The following is a 16,198-nucleotide window of genomic DNA, read 5'->3' as shown; positions in this document are numbered from 1 at the left end:
TGTATTAGAGAACTTTATCTCTCTGTCCTTTTTGTCTTTTATGATATTTTCATTATTAGCATTCCTCTTTTCTCCACTTGGGAACTTGTGTTCAAAGCTGTCGTGAGTCATCATGTAGTGTTGATATAACTAGAGAAATACAATACTCATACTGCTATGCTGAAAATACCCAACTTTGTTTGTCGCAGTCAGAAAGACAAACTGATCTACTGATCTATAGACTAACTGGACATTCATGTAGCCATGCACAAACAGACAAGATCACAGACACACACAACCTCTCTCACCCCAACAAAGTGACTTGAACTGAACTGGCCTTTCATTGACATCGCCCACATGTCCAAGTGGATTGAGCAACTGTCCAATTATGTCCAGGGTTTAACTTTCATAATGCCACTATGAGTAATATAGTCAATAAATGCTCTGATCTTTTTCTTTTTCCATTTTTATTACAAACTATCTATTCGTGGTCATTTTCAGACTTTATTTTTTTTTTTTAAGCTAATGCTGATTGGTTCTTTGCCCACGCCTCAGCCCAGACGTTTGCACATCCAGACAATATTATTCAGACAGATGATGTGTCACGTCCTGACCAGTAAAAGGGGTTGTTTGTTATTGTAGTTTGGTCAGGGCGTGGCAGGGGGTGTTTGTTTTATGTGTTTCGGGGTTTTTGGTTAATGTTCTATGTTAGTATATTTCTATGTTCGTTCTATTTTTTCTATTTCTATGTTTAGTTTATTGGGTTGACCTTCAATTGGAGGCAGCTGTTCCTCGTTGCCTCTAATTGAAGGTCCTATTTAGTAGGGGTGTTTTTTTATGGGTTTTGGTGGGTAGTTGTTCCAAGTGTAGTTGTTTGTCTCACAGGACTGTTTTCTCGTCGTTGTTTTTTATTAAGTGTTTGTTTGGTTTTCTTTGTAAATAAAGAAGATGAGTATTCACATTCCCGCTGCGCCTTGGTCCCAACTTCACGACGAACGTGACATGATGACAGAAGATACTGTCACAGTCGTCGTATGAATTGGACCAAAATGCAGCGGGTTCGTGAATGCTCATTATCTTCTTTATTAAACAAAAATGAACACTGAACAAAAAGAACGACGAAAACAGTCTTGTCAGGTGCAACAAACACTAAACAGAAAACAACTACCCACAAATCCCATAGAAAAAACACCCCTACTAAATAGGACCTTCAATTAGAGGCAACGAGGAACAGCTGCCTTCAATTGAAGGTCAAAACAATAAACTAGACATAGAAATAGAAAAAAATAGAAAATAGAACATAGAAATACAAAACATAGAACACAACCCAAAAACCCCGACAACACAAAACAAACACACCCCTGCCACGTCCTGACCAAACTACAATAACAAATAACCTCTTTTACTGGTCAGGACGTGACAGATACAGTATATATTCACTAAAACCTGCATCACTTCATTTATTACTTATTGAGCTATTTCTATTTTCACAAAATATGACATGCCAATGTTCCAGCTTATCTAATGGTCAGAGTGAGATTGGGACAATCTAGTTGAGTGGTAGTTGTATTTATTAAGAATCCCCATTAGCTGCTTCCAAGGCAGAAGCTATTCTTCCTGGGGTCCAAACAAGATGAATGCAATTACATGACAAAATCATCTAAATAAAACAGTACCACATACAACATTTACATTTACATTTACATTTTAGTCATTTAGCTGACGCTCTTATCCAGAGCGACTTACAGTAGTACACATTGTTACATCACTACTCTACCACTACAATACAAAACGTGCCTGTGTGTGTGTCTCTTCACAATACGCGTTGTTCCATATACAATGCTTTTAGTTTTTGAAATATTTAGGACTAGCTTATTACTTGCCACCATTCTAAAACTGACTGCAGCTATTTGTTGCAAGGATTTCACTTGCTTTGGTAGCTGATGTGTATAATGTTGCGTAATTGGCATACATAGACACAGATGCTTTACTCAGTGCCAGTGGCAGGTTATTAGTTAAAAAGTTGCCCTGGAGTATGCCCGACTCTACCTGGATTATGTTGGAGAGGCTTCCATTAAAAAACACCCTCTGTGTTCTGTTAGACAGGTGACTCTCAAATCCATGATATACTGTAGCAGAGGATGTAAAGCCATAACACAAGTTTTTTCAGCAGTAGATTATGATCGATAATATCAAACGCTGCACTGATGTCTAACAAAACAGCTCCCATAATCTTCTTATTATCAATTTCTTTCAGTCAATCATCAGTCATTTGTTTAAGTGTCGTACATGTTGATTGACCTTCCTTATAAGTGTGCTAAAAATCTTTTGTTTGTTATTGTGAAATAGCATGGTATCTGGTCAAACCCAATTTTTTCCAAAAGTTTATGAAGGGTTGGTAGCAGGCTGATTGATCAACTGTTTGAATGGAGAGTGGGGACAATATACTTTTTTATTTCTTTACCTACTGCTTTTATTTCTTTTACCTACTGTGTTTTGACCATGTGCCCAACATGGTCAAAACACACACTAATCATGTTTTAGCAAAATTATTATCGCTCTTAAGAATACTTCCTCAACCACTGGAGGGGCCCTTTAAGGTAATGATACTTGTCACCCTAACTGACCAAGCAGCCATGTTGGTCCAACTGCCATTCTTCTGGTTAGACAAAACAAGTGCAGTATTGACTTGGAATCCTCTTAACTGGGACACTTTGTTTACTGACCAGCCAGGTGAAGGCTTGGCTGAAGCCTTGGAATGGTGGGGTAAATATACACTTGGTAAATAAAACACCTAGGTCAACATGACTATTTCACCCATTAACCTAGGCCACTCTTATAGGAAGGACAGTGAATAGCCTACATGGAATGGGGAAACTGCACCCAACTTGACAAACAATTATCAGTTTTGAGTGTTCGTTGTTTTATATAGTGCAACATAAGACAAAATTCATTGTTTAGTAATATCCCAGTTTACCTATTTACTTATACTTACTACATCGAATGATTTGTCTTTTAAGTTATTTGAGCAAAAAATATTTCCCTTTATTTGTAACAGCAAGCCAGACAAAATTAAATGTGCTTATTCATATAATTAATATGAGATCGGAGGCTAAAATTATTAAATATTAAAGCTTTAAACCTCTCACTAAAAGCATCAGTCATATAAAAACTTGAACTGGTTCTCCAGTAGATTAGTAAGAATGGCACACCCCTTCTTCAAAAATTGCCTTTTTTCCTTTTATCCAGATTACAACCTCTCACTTTCAGTTAATTGAAAATGCAACTTTTCTTCAAAATATTGCCCTTTCTAAAACAAGCCATACAAAGTCAATACCAGTTTAATCCTCCAGAAAAGACAAAATAAATATTACAACAAATATTATGTTGTAATATGCTAATTGACTAAAACACTTTTTTTATGGAATTAAAAAAAGGAATTATCTTTGTTAATGATATTATGAATAGAAAAGGTGGACTTATGTCACATTTGCAGTTAAAAATATATGGAAAGTCTTGCTCAATCCAAAATTACAACCAACTGATTGCAGCATTACCGCAAAAATGTAGGAGGCAAGTGGAAGAGGAAGAAGGTAGGGAACTTGTCTGCCCTTTATTAAAGACCAAAATTGGCAAAATTTTTTAGTTCTTGTCATAAAGAAGAAAATATGCCAGTTTTACTTGAGGACCAAAATGTTGACAGCAGTGCAATACAGGTTGCAACATGGTTGGGAAGAGATTTTCGATGTGCCGATTCCATGGCACATGGTATATGAACTGATCAACAAAAGAATGCTTGATTCAAAACAGAGAGTTTTCCCATTTAAATCATCATACTAAATTATTGCCACAAACAGAATGTTATGTACAGCGTATTCTGAAAGTATTCAGACCCCTTGACTTTCCCCACATTTTGTTACGTTACAGCCTTATTCTAAAATTGATTAAATATTTTTGTCTCATCCATCTACACACAATACCCCATATTGACAAAGCAAACAGTTGTTAATTTTTTTTTCGCACATTTATTTAAAATAAAAACAGAAATACCATATTTACATAAGTATTCAGACCCTATGAGACATAAAATTTAGTTCAAGTACATCCTGTTTCCATTGATCATCCTTGAGATGTAAATCCAATTGATTGGACATGATTTGTTAAGGCACACACCTGTCTATATAAGGTCCCACAGTTGACAGTGCATGTCAGAGCAAAACACTGTCATGTTCGTCATATGAAGGAGACCAATGCGCAGCGTGGGTATTGTTCCACATCTTTATTTATATGTGAAACTATGCAAGACATACAATAAACTATAAACAAAACAACAAACCGTGACGAAGAGGTGCAGCATGCGCTAACTCAAAATAATCTCCCACAAACACAGGTGGGAAAAACAACTACTTAAATATGATCCCCAATTAGAGACAACGATGACCAGCTGCCTCTAATTGGGGATCAACTAGATAACCCCCCCCAGTCACGCCCTGACCTACTCTACCATAGAAAATAAGAGCTCTCTATGGTCAGAACGTGACAAAAACAAGCCATGAGGTCGAAGAAATTGTCCGTGAAGCTCCAAGACAGGATTGTGTCGAGGCACACATCTGGGGAAGGGTACCAAAACATTTCTGCACCATTGAAGGTCCCCAAGAACACAGTGGCCTCCATTCTTCCATGGAAGAAATCTGGATCCACCAAGACTCTTCATAGAGCTGGACGCCCGGCCCATCTGAGCAATCGGGGGAGAAGGGCCTTGGTCAGGGAGGTGACAAAGAACCTAACGGTCACTCTGACAGAACTCCAGAGCTCCTCTGTGGATATGGGAGAACCTTCCAAAAGGACAACAATCTCTGCCACACTACACCAATCAGGCCTTTATGGTAGAGTGGCCAGACGGAAGCCACTCCTCAGTAAAAGGCACATGACAGCCCGCTTGGAGCCCGCCAATGGTGAAGCATGATGGTGGTAGCATTGTGCTTTTAGGGTGTTTTTCAGCTGTAGGGACTGGGAGACTAGCCAGGATCGAAGGAAAGATGAACGGAACAAAGTACAGAGAGATCCTTGATGAAAACCTGCCCCAGAGCGCTCAGGACCTCAGACTGGGGTGAAGGTTCACCTTCCAACAGGACAACGACCCTAAGCACACAGCCAGGACAACGCAGGAGTTGTTTTGGGACAAGTCTCTGAATGTTCTTGAGTGGCCCAGCCAGAGCCTAGACTTGAACCTGATCGAACATCTCTGGAGAGACCTGAAAATAGCTGTGCATTGGCTCTCCCCATCCAACCTGACAGAGCTTGAGAGGATCTGCAGAGAAGAATGGGAGAAACCCCCAAATACAGGTGTGCCACGCTTGTAGCGTCATACCAAAGAAGACTCGAGGCTGTAATTGCTGCCAAACAGTGCTTCAACAAAGTACTGAGTAAAGGGTCTGAATACTTATGTAAATGTATTATTTCCGATTTTTGTAAATACATTTGCAAACTTTTTGAGGTCTGTCACACATTCAGCTAACAAAAACATATGGAAATGTCTGCTCTACCCAAAATTGGAACTCGGGTCGTCATGATTCAACCTTGTTTTTTCCGAGTTCCCAGTTGTCTTGAAATCACCACAAATCCAGAGAATGTCAGACTTTGATGACATAGTTTGATGACAAAATTTTCCCATGATGGACTGTCGCGCCACCTTCCTGTTCAAGTGAGCACAGCACAACAAGGTGAGTCCAAAAATGTATTGTATGCTGCTGCATAAATGATGTGGTATGCCAGGGAGTAACTTAACTTAGCCTACTGTTCTGACTTGGTGGTGCACATGTGGCCTATAGCATGTTTAAGAGAGATGTCATCACTGAATTCAGTCGCTGTACATTTCAAAAGTGTTGAACAAATAATAAGAGTGACTACATCCATCCTAACTCGCTCATTAATGTCTTAATAAAAATGACTAATTGCCTCTTATCTGCTCGTTGTCCCCACATTCCAAAAGTGCTGAACAAATAATGATATTGACTACGTCTGTCCTTGCTCGCTCATTATTGTCTTAATCGAAATTAAGAATTGCCACTCGAATGCCATAGTTTGTACATCTCAAATGTCAGTTGAAACCACATTTGTTTAAGCAAGTCTGCCATTTCAGCTATGTTTTTTTTAAAGGCAGTGAATGAGGCTGAATTAATTGTTTCACTGCCAGACAAGGCTCCGCTGATAGCCAGGTGTAGCAGTGGTAAGGTGTTGGGACTGCTGTTGGGACTCTGCTGTTGGGACAGCTTTATGTAGGTCCTAACAGTTTGTGGGCACCATTTGTCACCATTATAGTGCAATGAATGTATTGTTTAGTGTTGTGTTGTGTAGTGGCTTTGCTGGCATGCATCTAAAAAAAATTAGGGGAGTTTGCCCCACCAAGATTTATATGCTAAAATCGCCACTGCATCTATCTAAAATCATCTCTTCAAATAGCAGTGTTGGGAGATATGGAAAGCATAGTCAATCAATCAACAATATAATAATACTTTTAGTAAAAATATTTGTCTTTAACTTACAATCTGTAGATACTATGTGAGGAGAAAGGTTCCGAATTTATGTGAAATATCACAGCACTATTTAAATATATATGTTACATGAAAATCATGGGGGTTTTTTCAATAAAAAAAACATACAACATTGTGAGTTTCATGCAAATTGCAGAAATGCTAAGACAATGTTATGTTATGTAATCAAAACTTGGTCAATCAACACAGTCTAGCGGCTGTTCCTGTGGATAGACCAGGAAAAAGGCTTTTCATAAAGTAAGTTCTACATTAAAGTATAGTGTAGCATGATAGAGCTTGGTAAATAGAGGAAACATTTATTTCAGTTTACCAAAATTTTTATTGATTTGAAAAGTAAATCAATGAATGTAGATCTGTTGCACATAACTTTTTTATATCATACTGCCATTGGTTTTAGAGAAGAGTCACTGACAAACAGTAGTTGGCTTGAGCACATGGGGACGATAATGTGTTCAGGACTAAATCCACTAGAGGTCAGAGGTTAGGGTCAGAGGTCAGAGAGGCGGGCTCCTGTCCCGGAGACGCCCCCAGATTTACACAAGTGGAAAAAGAGTCTATTCAGACCCAGTGTATGGACATAGTTTTACAAAGATCTACTGTGGGCCCCATACATACCTCTCTTCCCCCCTGTACAGCAAGCCAGTAGAGGACACAGACAATGCCTGTGATTCTGGTGATTATGGCCGTGTGTGTGTGTGTGTGTGTGTGTGTGTGTGTGTGTGTGTGTGTGTGTGTGTGTGTGTGTGTGTGTGTGTGTGTGTGTGTGTGTGTGTGTGTGTGTGTGTGTGTGTGTGTGTGTGTGTGTGTGTGTGTGTGTGTGTGTGTGTGTGTGTGTGTGTGTGTGTGTGTGTGTGTGTGTGTTCACCTCAAATACTTGCTGATGTTGAAACAATGATGGTCGTCAGTCATATTGATCCTGACTCAACAAATAAATGCAAGAGAGAATTGAAAGGAGGGAAATTAATGAAGACCATCATTCTAGTGATCTCTTCAGGGCAAATCTGATATTTATTCTGTGTTCAATGGTTCTGATGGCTCTGATTATCTCTGTATATTAACTGGGATTTGGGTTTATCACCTGTAATAAACCCGATACTTTGAATAAAAAAACGAGTAAATACTTGGTAAATCCGACCACAATTCTATCCTCCCGATTCCTGCTTACAAGCAAAAGTTAAAGCAGGAAGCACCAGTGACTTGGTCTATAAAAAGTGGTCAGATTAAGCAGATGCTAAACTATAGGACTGTTTTGCTATCACAGACTGGAACATGTTCCAGGATTCTTCCGATGGCATTGAGGAGTACACCACATCTGGCTTTATCAATAAGTGCATCAAGGACGTCGTCCCCACAGTGACTGTACATACATACCCCAACCAGAAGCCATGGATTACAGGCAACATTCGCACTGAGCTAAGGGGTAGAGCTGCCGCTTTCAAGGTGCGGGACTCTAACCCGGAAGCTTACAAGAAATCCTGCAATGCCCTGCGACGAACCATCAAACAGGCAAAGCGTCAATACAGAGCTAAGATTGAATCATACTACACCGGCTCCAATGCTCGTCTCATGTGGCAGGGCTTGCAAACTATTACAGACTACAAAGGGAAGCACAGCCGCGAGCTGCCCAGTGACACAAGCTTACCAGACGAGCTAAATCACTTCTATGCTCGTTTCGAGGCAAGCAACACTGAGGCATGCATGAGAGGATCAGCTGTTCCGGACGACTGTGTGATCTGTGCTCTCTGTAGCCGACATGAGTAAGACCTTCAAACAGGTCAACATACACAATCCTGTGGGGCCAGACGGATTACCAGGATGTGTGCTCCGGGCATGTGCTGACCAACTGGCAGGTGTCTTCACTGACATTTTCAACATGTCCCTGATTGAGTCTGTAATACCAACATGTTTCAAGCAGACCACCATAGTCCCTGTGCCCGAGAACACAAAGGCAACCTGCCTAAATGACTACAGACCCGTAGCACTCACGTCCATAGCCATGAAGTGCTTTGATAGGCTGGTAATGGCTCACATCAACACCATTATCCCAGAAACTCTAGACCCACTCCAATTTGCAAACCGCCCCAACAGATCCACAGATGATGCAATCTCTATTGCACTCCATACTGCCCTTTCCCACCTGGACAAAAGGAACACTTATGTGAGAATGCTATTCATTGACTACAGCTCAGCGTTCAACATCATAGTACCCTCAAAGCTCATCACTAAACTAAGGATCCTGGGACTAAACACTTCCTGACGGACCGCCCCCAGGTGGTGAGGGTAGGTAGCAACCCATCTGACACGCTGATCCTCAACACTGGAGCCCCCCAGGGGTGCGTGCTCAGTCCCCTCCTGTACTTCCTGGTACGGCAAACGCAAGGCACTACAGAGGGTAGTGCGTATGGCCCAGTACATCACTGGGGCTAAGCTGCCTGCCATCCAGGACCTCTACACCAGGCAGTGTCAAAGGAAGGCCCTAAATATTGTCAAAGACCCCAGCCACCCCAGTCATAGACTGTTCTCTCTACTACCGCATGGCAAGCGGTACCGGAGTGCCAAGTCTAGGACAAAAAGGCTTCTCAACAGTTTTCACCCCCAAGCCATAAGACTCCTGAACAGGTAATGAAATGGTTATCCGGACTATTTGCATTGTGTGCCCCCCCCCCAACCCCTCTTTTACGCTGCTGCTACTCTCTGTTTATCATATATGTATAGTCACTTTAACTATACAGTCATGTACATACTACCTCAATTGGGCCGACCAACCAGTGCTCCCGCACATTGGCTAACATTGGCTAACCGGGCTATCTGCATTGTGTCCCGCCACCCACCACCCGCCAACCCCTCTTTACGCTACTGCTACTCTCTGTTCATCATATATGCATAGTCACTTTAACCATATCTACATGTACATACTACTTCAATCAGCCTGACTAACCAGTGTCTGTATGTAGCCTCGCTACTTTTATAGCCTTGCTACTGTATATAGCCTCGCTACTGTTTCTCACTGTCTTTCTAGTGTTGTTTTTATTTCTTTACTTACCTATTGTTCACCTAATACCTTTTTTGCACTATTGGTTAGAGCCTGATAGTAAGCTTTTCACTGGTTGTATTCGGCGCACATGACAAATAAACTGTGATTTGATTTGAAAGTCACTATTGCTCACCAATCTTGCAGTAACCCCGTTCTGCTAGTGAAATGAAAACAAATTAATTTATCAATGCAGAATTGGGTTAAAGAGCAGGTTGCAAGATTCTTTGATATTTTTTTCTTTCAGCTTTTTCCCTCCATAAATATTCACACTCTATCCCATGTTCTTAAAGAACAAGTCCAAAAATGCTAATATAGGTACAGTGTCTTGCCAAAGTATTCATCCCCCTTGGGGTTTTTACTATTTTGTTGCATTACAACCTGTAATTTAAATGGATTTTTATTTGGATTTCATGTAATGGACATACACAAAATAGTCCAAATTGGTGAAGTGAAAAAAAAACGAACAACTTGTTTCATAAAATTCTAAAAAATATATATGGAAAAGTGGTGTGTGCATATGTATTCACGCCCTTTACTATGAAGCCCCTAAATAAGATCTGGTGCAGCCAATTACCTTCAGAAGTCACATAATTAGTTAAATAAAGTCCACCTGTGTGCAATCTAAGTGTCACATGATCTGTTACATGATGTCAGTATATATACACCTGTTCCCAAAGGCCCCAGAGTCTGCAACACCACTAAGCAAGGGGCACCACCAAGCAAGCGGCACCATGAAGACCAAGGAGCTCTTCAAACAGGTCAGGGACAAAGTTGTGGAGAAGTACAGATCAGGGTTGGGTTATAAAAAAATATCTGAAACTTTGAACATCCCACGGAGCTCCATTAAATCCATTAAAAAAATGGAAAGAATATGGCACCACAACAAACCTCCCAGAGAGGGCCCCCCACTAAAACTCATGGACCAGGCAAGGAGGGCGTTAATCAGAGAGACAACAAAGTGACCAAAGATAACCCTGAAGGAGCTGTAAGGCTCCACAGCGGAGATTGGAGTATCTGTCGATAGGACCACTTTAAGCCGTACACTCCACAGAGCTGGGCTTTACGGAAGAGTGGCCAGAAAAAAGTAATTGCTTCAAGAAAAAAATAAGCAAACACGTTTGGTGTTCGCAAAAAGGCATGTGGGAGACTCCCCAAACATATGGAAGAAGGTATTCTGGTCAGATGAGACTAAAATTGAGCTTTTTGACCATCAAGAAAAACGCAATGTGTGGCGCAAACCCAACACCTCTCATCACCCCGAGAACTTCGTCCCCACAGAGAAGCATGGTAGTGGCAGCATCATGCTGTGGGGATGTTTTTCATCGGCAGGGACTGGGAAACTGGTCAGAATTGAAGGAATGATGGATGGCGCTAAATACAGGGAAATTCTTGAGGGAAACCTGTTTCAGTCTTCAAGAGATTTGAGACTGGGACAGAGGTTCACCTTCCAGCAGGACAATGATACTAAGCATACTGCTAAAGCAACACTCAAGTGGTTTAAGAGGAAATATTTAAATGTCTTGGAATGGCCTAGTCAAAGCCCAGACCTCAATCCAATTGAGAATCTGTGGTATGGCTTAAAGATTGCTGTACACCAGCGGGACCCATCCAACTTGAAGGAGCTGGAGCAATTTTGCCTTGAAGAATGGGCAAAAATCCCATTGGCTAGATGTGCCAAGCTTATAGAGACATACCCCAAGAGACTTGAAGCTGTAATTGCTGCAAAAGGTGGCTCTACAAAGTATTGACTTTGGGGGGGTGAATTGTTATGCAAGCTCAAGATTTCTGTTTTTTTGTCTTATTTCTTGTTTGTTTCACAATAAAACATATTTTGCATCTACAAAGTGGGAGGCGTGTTGTGTAAATCAAATGATACAAACCCCCAAAAATCTATTTTAATTCCAGGTTGTAAGGCAACAAAATAGGAAAAATGCCAATGGGGTGAATACTTTCGCAAGCCACTGTACCATTGATTTGCATTGGATTTGTGCCACAAATGCTAAAAGGTTAGCATTTGAAAAGTGGCTAGGTCAACATGGATTGATGTCATACCTCGTCCATAGACTGCTTACAGGGTAAGGAAATCAATATGTCATTTTGTACTTTGGGGGAACTATTCCTTTAAGTTACCACAAGACAATTTGCTCTGGACAGCTGCACAGTCATACCAGAGTTACAAAGGCAGCATTCAACAGCAACCTCTGTATTGTTTTAGTGGAGTGATAATAATAAAGTGTTGTAATTTACCACTGGTCTTTCTTTCCCTTGGTGAAATGGGGATTAAATTGAGATTGAGGCAATGCCTTTTTTCTTTATCCCTGGGTAAGCCAGCACAGCATGCAGCTCAAAGGTAATAAAGCACTCTGTGATCCTCACTCCATTGGAGCTAAAAACTCGCCATGCACCGCTGCATATTAAGACTCCACATCTATCTCATGTTTTCCATCTTAATTTATGTTTCAAATGTAACCATTGGTCAGTATGAAATGACAGACTTGTTGCTTATGAATTTTGTGTGAGGGGGATTCAACATGCCAGCTCGATGTTAAATGGGGAAACTATACTGAACAAAAATATAAATGCAACATGAAATAAGTAGGTTTTGTCGAGCCCTCTTCACGAATGTCTTGGTGTGCTTGGACCATGTTAGTTTGTTGTTGATGTGGACACCAAGGAACTTGAAGCTCTCAACCTGCTCCACTGCAGCCCCGTCAATGAGAATGGGGGTGTGCTCGGTCCTCTTTTTCCTGTAGGCCACAATCTCCTTTGTCTTGATCACGTTGAGGGGAGGTTGTTGTCCTGGCACCACACGGCCAGGGCTCTGACCTCCTCCCTATAGACTGTCTCATCGTTGTTGGTGATCAGGCCAACCACTGCTGTGTCATCGGCAAACTTAATGATGGTGTTGGAGTCGTGCCTGGCCGTGCAGTCATGAGTGAACAGGGAGTACAGGAGGGGACTGAGCACGCACCCCTGAGGGGCCCCTGTGTTGAGGATCAGCGTGGCGGATGTGTTGTTACCTACCCTCACCACCTGGGGCGGACCATCAGGAAGTCCAGGATCCAGTCCTAGGGTCCTTAGCTTAGTGACGAGCTTTGAGGGCACTGTGGTGTTGAAAGCTCAGCTGTAGTCAATGAATAGCATTCTCACATAGGTGTTCCTTTTGTCCAGGTCATCATCTGCATCATCTGTGGATCTGTTGGGGCGGTATGCAAATTGGAGTGGGTGTTGATGTGAGCATTTACCAACCTTTCAAAGCACTTCATGGCTCCAGACGTGAGTGCTACGGGTCGGTAGAAATTTAGGCAGGTTACCTTAGTGTTCTTGGGCACAGGCACTATGGTGGTCTGCTTGAAACATGTTGGTATTACAAACTCGGACAGGGAGAGGTTGAAAATGTCAGTGAAGACACTTGCCAGTTGGTCAGCGCATGCTCGCAGTACACGTCCTGGTAATCCATCTGGCCCTGCAGCCTTGTGAATGTTGACCTGTTTAAAGCTCTTACTCACATCGCCTGCGGAGAGCGTGATCACACTGTCTTCCGGAACAGCTGGTGCTCTCATGCATGTTTCAGTGTTATTTGCCTTGAAGAAAGCATGGAAGTAGTTTAGTTCGTCTGGTAGCCTCGTGTCACTGGGCAGCTCTCGGCTGTGCTTCCCTTTGTAGTCTGTAATAGTTTGCAAGCCCTGCCACCCCCAACGAGTGTCAGAGCCGGTGTATTACGATTCGATCTTCGTTTTGTATTGACGCTTTGCCTGTTTGATGGTTCGCCGGAGGGATAGCGGGATTTCTTGTAAGCTTCCGGGTTAGAGTCCCGCTCCTTGAAAGCGGCAGCGCTAGCGTTTACTCAGTGCGGATGTTGCCTGTAATCCATGGCTTCTGGTTGGGGTATGTGGTTGGGGGTAACATGCAACAATTTCAAAGATTTTACTGAGTTACAGTTCAAAGGGAAATCAGTCAATCGAAATAAATCCATTAGGCCCTAATCAATGGATTTCACATGACTGGGAATACAGATATGCATCTGTTGGATACCTTAAAAAAGGTAGGGGTGTGGATTATAAAACCAGTCAGTAGCTGGTGTGACCACCATTTGCCTCATGCAGTGCGACACATCTCCTTTGTATAGAGTTGATCAAGCTGTTGATTGTGGCCTGTGGAATGATGTCCCACTCCTCTTCAATGGCTGTGCAAAGTTGAAGGACATTGACGGGAACTGGAGCACACCGTTGTACACATCAGTAGAGGCTGCTGATGGGAGGACGGCTCATAATAATAGCTGTAACGGAGCAAATGGAATGGCATCAAACCATGTGTTTGATGTATTTGATACCATTCCACCAATTCCGCTCCAGCCATTACCACGAGTCCGTCCTCCACAATTTAGGTGCCACCAACCTCCTGGTACACGTTGATCCAGAGCTCAATGGGTGACATGTCTGGTGAGTATGCAGGCCATGGAAAAATGTTGACATTTTCAACTTCCAGGAATTGTACAGATCCTTGCGATATGGAGCTGTGAATTATCATTCTGAAACATTAGGTGATGGCGGCGGATGAATGGCACGACAATGGTCCTCAGGATCTCGTCACAATGAATACAATTGTGTTCGTTGTCCATAGCTTATGCCTGCCCATACCATAACCCCACCGCCACCATGGGGCACTCTGTTCACAATGTTGACATCAGCAAACCGCTCGCCCACACGACACCATACACGTGGTCTGCATTTGTGAGGCCAGGTTGGACGTACTGCAAAATTATCTACAATTATGTTGGAGGCGGCTTATGGTAGAGAAATTAACATTCAATTCTCCGGCAATAGCTCTGGTGGACATTCCTGCAGTCAGCATGCCAATTGCATGCTCCCTCAAAACTTCAGACATCTGTGATGTTGTGTGACAAAACTGCACATTTTAGAGTGGCCTTTTATTCTCCCCAGCACAAGGTGCACCTGTGTAATGATTGTGCTGTTTAAATCAGCTTCTTGATATGCCACACTTATCAGGTGTTTGGAACAATATACTCTACAAGTACATCAAATTTCCAGAGTGGGCTCTGCTAATTCTGAATTCCCTCTGCTGCTGACTATTTGAATGTGCAATCCTAAAGGAGGACTGTGATTGGTTAATTACCTATATTGTCCATCTCTATCTATAAAATGGGTCATAATTAAAGGTGCCAGAGAGCCCACTCTGGAAATGTGACCTGTTTAAAGAGTAAATTGTTACAAACAATATGTCTAAAAGTAAGCTACATTTAAAAAGGGTCGTTTTGAGATATTAATATGAATATTTGTAATGTTGAATAAATGAATGTGAAAATGTGTATTTCAGAATATAAACATACCCCATATTTGAGAGAACACTATAAGGAGTATAATGACACCAAGATGTTGTCTGTATCATGTACGGTTCACAGATCATACGGTCTAAAAAATAACCTAAAATGGTCAATTTCATCATGATTTTAAGGAAATTGGTTGTGATACAAATGTAAAAAGCATGTTAAACATCCTTCTTCCCAATTAAATTCCTATGTGAGAATTGCTGGAACAATCTGCGATAGCAAAAATATTTTTCTTCTCCCGCTGGCATGGAATTATAGCCTAGGGGCTATTATAAAACAAGTTTTTAAACACAACTAGCCAGTTATCATTATTGTACTGATACAGTAGCTGTGAGTGTGGCTTAGGACATACAGTATCCCAAGGGTAGAAAACCCTGTTCCTGGAGTGCCTAGCTGGAACAACTAGGCACCACACCTGCCCAACTGAGCTAAATGATCAGTTCAGTGATTGCCTAAATTCAACATACCTGGTCTTCCAGGTTGGTTAAATTTAAAAACATGAAGTGCCTGCGGAACTCCAGGACCAGAGTTGCCTACCCCTGCAGTAGCATATACCTCCTACCTCCCAATAGGCCTACTGTACACAGCTCAACGCCTGTTGGCTACAAGCAAATAAGTTGGAAAAAAACAACATGAAGCCAAGTGACACTGGTGGGGCAAAATAAAAGCCCTATAAATGTTAGGCTATATTTTGATAAGTGATAGAGTAGGCCTAAATATGGGGATTTGTTTTATTATCTATTTTATAGTAGCATATTAATCTGTTATCTTTTTTTTTCAAAAACTTTCTTGGACAATTATCTTCAATATTAGGCATCTTTCTTGTTAGTTTTTCTTACTATGTGGGATAAGAAAACAACTACAAGAAGAAAGTATTTTTAAAACCTCCCACTTTGGGCTGGAGTGTCAATGTGTAGTTCGTACATGCAGAATTGTTTTCTTGACGCTGTACCACACCATTTTTCCTACATTTCCCCCCACATGGGCCAACTCCTTAGCGATTTGAGTTTGAGCCAATGAGCTTCAGCCCCTGGTATTTGAGTGACAGCCAGCAAAAGGCCTGCCCAGCATTAACCAATGAGGTTGCAGGGCAGGCCCAATGGCTCAGTGGACACAGCAAAGAGAGCGTGTCTTTGTATCCCAAACCACACCCTCTACCCTACCAACCTCACTCGTCACATGTTGCTGATGAAACTCTGGGTGACTTCAAGAGAGTGGCAATGGGATCAATAAACCCGCAAACTGCACGACACACTCCTGTCTTGAATTATGCAATTCATG

This window comes from Salmo salar, chromosome ssa04 (genome assembly GCF_905237065.1).
Source record: "Salmo salar chromosome ssa04, Ssal_v3.1, whole genome shotgun sequence".
NCBI lineage: Eukaryota > Metazoa > Chordata > Actinopteri > Salmoniformes > Salmonidae > Salmo > Salmo salar.
Note: the sequence above shows the minus strand (reverse complement) of the source record.